This window comes from Mus caroli, chromosome 5, assembly GCF_900094665.2.
Source record: "Mus caroli chromosome 5, CAROLI_EIJ_v1.1, whole genome shotgun sequence".
Classification (NCBI taxonomy): Eukaryota; Metazoa; Chordata; class Mammalia; order Rodentia; family Muridae; genus Mus; species Mus caroli.
In genome coordinates this window covers 127,103,602-127,108,118 of record NC_034574.1, presented here as the reverse complement: position 1 = coordinate 127,108,118, position 4,517 = coordinate 127,103,602, and positions in this window count along the sequence as shown.

The window sequence follows — 4,517 nt, the reverse complement described above, 5'->3', positions numbered from 1 at the left end:
GTAGCCCTGGCTGTCCTGGAACTCACTTTGTAGACCAGGCTGACCTAGAACTCAGAAATCCACCTGCCTCTGCCTCCAAATGCTCTGTTCTTGAGTCACAGCCCCTCCATAGGGGATTGTGAGGAGTGCATTTCAAAACAGGGTTTCTCTGAATAGTCCTGGATGTCTTGGAACTCATTCTGTAGACCAGGCTGGCCTCAAACTCAGTGATCCACCTGCCTCTGCCTCCTGAGGGCTAAGATTAAAGGCATATGTGACCATTGCCCGGCAACTTATTTTTATTTTATGTGTATACATGTTTTATCTGCGGGTGTGCATGTGTGCCACCTGGTGCCCGCAGATCCAGAAGAGGATTCCAAACCCCTGGAAGGGGCATTACAGATATTTATGGTCCTCTGTGCAAGGGCTGGAAACTAACTCTGGTCCTCAGCAACAACCACAAGAGCTGGTAACCAACCCCAAGTTTGCCAGTTTTAAAGGTCAAACCCAGATAAGTGTGTGTGTGTGTGTGTGTGTGTGTGTGTGTGTGTGGTGAGACATACTTTTAATACTCATACTTGGGTGACAGATACAGGAAGATCTCTGGATTTGAGATCAACCTGGTCTACAGAGTGAGTTCCAGGACATCCAGGGCTACACAGAGAAACCCTGTCTCAAAAAAAAAAAAAAAAAAAAAAAAAAAAAAAACCAGCACTAGAGACAGGACAGTAGAGACAGGCAGATCTCTCTGAGTTCGAGGTTATCCTGGTCTACATAGCAAGTTTCAGACCAGCCAGGGCTACACAGCTGAATCTCGCTAATCAGTTTTTTGTCAACTTGACACAAACATAAGACATCTGAGAAGAAGGAATCCCAGCTTTGGAATCTGGATTTGCCTTTACTGGATTGACCTGTGTGTGGGGCATTTTCTTAATTACAAATGATGGATGTGGGAGTGCCCAGCTTCTGTGGGCAGTGCCACCTCTAATCAGATGGTCTTGGGTGGTATAAGAAAGTAGGTTGGGGCTGGAGAGATGGCTCAGCAGTTGAAAGCACTGACTGATCTTCCAGAGGTCCTGAGTTCAATTCCCAGCAACCACATGGTGGCTCCCAACCGTCTGCAATGAGATCTGGTAACTTCTGAAGACAGTGACAGCGTACTCATATACACAAAATAAATAATTCTTTAGAAAGAAAGCAAGAAAGCAGGTTGAAGACAGGTATAGTGGTGCACACCTTTAATCCCAGCACTCAGGAGAAAGAAGCAGGAAAATCTCTAAGTTTGAGGCCAGCCTATTCTACAAAGTGAGTTCCAGGACAGCCAGAGCTATGTTGAGAAACCCTGTCTCAGAAACAAGAAGAGAAAGAGAAAGGAAAGGAAAGGAAAAGATCAGAAACCAAAGCCGCCTGAGCAAGCCTTGAACATCAGGCTGGTAAGCAGCATCCCTCTGTGCACTCAGCTGCAGCTCTCTGATTTCCCTCCACGATGAACTGTGGCCAGAATGTGCAAGCCAAACAACCCCCTCCTCCCTGGTAGCTTTTGGTCATGATCTTTATCACAGCAATAGAAAACACACTAAGACAGAGACCTTATCTAGGGGGGCAAAAAAAAGGCAGCTTGGTTGGGCCTCTCTGAGTGGGTGATGTAATCCTGCTTGGAAGTAGAGGCTGGAACGACAGGCATCCCGACTAACGTGTCTGCCCCAAACTTCTTGGCTGGCACTGAAGGACCATTGTGATCCAGGCCAGGCTCCTTCTCTAGACTGACTCGCACCTGCTCCTAGATCTGGGAGAATTCATGGTGACTATGAATAATAGCTATATCTAGCACGTGGGGTATCTTTCTTCTGTTTCCTGTGGGCTGTGGCACTTCCTCGACCGTATAGGCTCTTCTATGTGTGTGCACGCATGCGTGTGGCATATGCATGTGGACACACGTACACTCTACCATGTGGGTGTGTGGAGGCCAAAGGCTGGTGACAGGTGTGTTCCTTAATTGCATCTTCACAATTTTTTGTTTTGTTTTGTTTTTGAGATGAGGTCTTACTAGGTAGCCCTGGACTGCCCGGAACTAGCTGTGTAGATCAGGCTGGTCTCAAACTCACAGAAACTGGCTTGGTTCTGCCTCCTGAGTGCTGGGATTAAAGGTGTGCACCACCATACTCAGCTTCACCTTAAAATTTATTTGTTGCCTGGCGGTGGTGGCACAGGCCTTTAATCCCAGCACTGGGGAGGCAGAGACAGGCAGATCTCTGATCTACAGAGTTCCAGGACAGACAGCCAGGGCTTCACAGAGAATCCCTGGCTTCTCACTGTCTCGAAAAAAAAAAAAGTAAAACATTGTTTAATTTATGGTGTGTGTGTGTGCGCACGTGCGTACATGCTATGGGCATGCTTGTAAAGGTCAGAGACAACTTCATGGAATTAATTCTCTCTTTCCACCTTTATGTAGGTCCTGGGAATCGCCCTCTGCTTGCCAGGGCTTTTGTAGCAGGAGGCTTTACCTGCTGAGCCAGCCTGCCAGCCCACCACATTATTATTACTGTTGTTGTTGCTTGTTGTCGTCATTTTTGTTTCAAGGCAGGGTTTCTCTGTGTAGCCATGGTTGTTCTGGGCTTGCTCTGTAGACCAGGTTGGCCTGGAATTCAGTGAGATCCACCTGCCTCTGCCTCCAGAGTGCTGGGATTAAAGTTGTTCACTTTTCTTTTTTTTTTTTCTTTTCTTTTTTTTTTTTTTTGAATGGAGTCCCTAAACCTGGAGATTGCCAGGGAACCCCAGAAACACATACACAGACACAGACACACACACACACACACACACACACACAGGTTATTCTTGCATAAAATCATTGCCTTCCAGCCTCCCCTTTTTCTTTATTTTATGTATATGAGTACACTGTAGCTGTCTTCAGAAACACCAGAAGAGGGCATCAGATCTCATTACAGATGGTTGTGAGCCACTATGTGGTTGCTGGGAATTGAATTCAGTACTCCTGGAAGAGCGGTCGGTGTTCTTAACCACTGAGCCATCGCTCCAGCCCCTCTCCCCTTCTTCTTTAATGGCCAGTTGCAAGGTTTCCATCAAGGCTCAGCTCACACCAGGCGAGATGCTGTGCGTCTGTAACCCAGCATTTGAGATACAGATGCTGATGATGCTGAGTTCCCAGCCAGGAGTGTACACTGTTTGGTTCTCTCTGTCCACCATGTGGGTCCTGGCACTGAACTCAAGTCACCAGGCTCCATGGCAGGTGCCGTTACTCACTGAGTTAACTTACTGGTTCAGCCTGGGCAACTTAAAAAGATACTGATTAAAAACACAACACAAGCAAACAAACAAACAAAAAACAGACTAAAATGTACCTTTTCCCTGGCCTCTGTATTCTTCTCCTCCTTAAGGCCCCTTTGTTGGCCAGTGAGTACATATGTGTGTAGTGTATGTGGGTAACGTGTGAGCTGTCTGTGGCCTTGTGAATGAGGAGACTACAAGATTGCCTGCTTTTACCATTCGCTACCTTGTTTACTGACACAGAGCTTCTACAGAACCTGGATCTTTGATCTTCCCAGACAGCCAGCAATTCTGAGAGGTCCTCTGGTTTTCACCCCAGACCTGCGGGGCTGATATGCTAGGTACTCACAAGGCCACACCCAGCTTTTTAAGTGGATTTTTTTTCTTTTTTTTACCTCCTGTTTGCATAGTAAGAGCTCTCACCCACTCTCTTCCCCCCAGCCCCCTCTTCCTCCTTCTCTTTGTGTGGATCTCCCAATGCAGCCCTAGCTCGTCTCAAATTCTATCCTGCCTTAGTCTCCTAAGTCCTTAGGTTACAGACCTGGGCCACCACAGCTGGCTTACCCATGAAATATGAGTACAGCCCATCTGAAAGGAGGCCAGCTATAGATCAAAGAAGGGACTGTAGCTACCAAATTAATTAATTTATCAGTGAATTAATGAACTTTAAGACAGGGTCATATATCCCGGGCTGACCTTGGAACGGTTTTGTAACTGTATTTCTGATTCTCCTGCTTCTACTTTTTTTTTATTTTTTTTTATTTTTTTATTTTGCTATTTTCGAGACAGGGTTTTTCTGTGTAGCCCTGCCTGTTCTGGAACTCACTCTGTAGACCAGGCTGGCCTCAAACTCAAAAATCCACTTGCCTCTGCCTCCCGAGTGCTGGGATTAAAGGTGTGCGCCACCACGCCCGGCTCTGCTTCTACTTTTGAGCGTTGGGAATAAAAGTATACATTAGCACTTCCTGTTGTGTGGTGCTCGGGATGGAATATGTAATATGAAGATGTAGCGGGCAGAGGCTGGGGAGGCGTGGCTTAGGAAGAGGCGTGGTTTAGCTGGCAGAGTGTTAGCTGAGCATATGTAAAGCCCTGGTTCTCTCTGGTGGTCCACACCTATAATGGTGGTATTTTAGAACTGGAAGCAGAAGCCGGGCGGTGGTGGCACACACCTTTAATCCCAGCACTTGGGAGGCAGAGGCAGGCGGATTTCTGAGTTCAAGGCCAGCCTGGTTTACAAAGTGAGTTCCAGGACA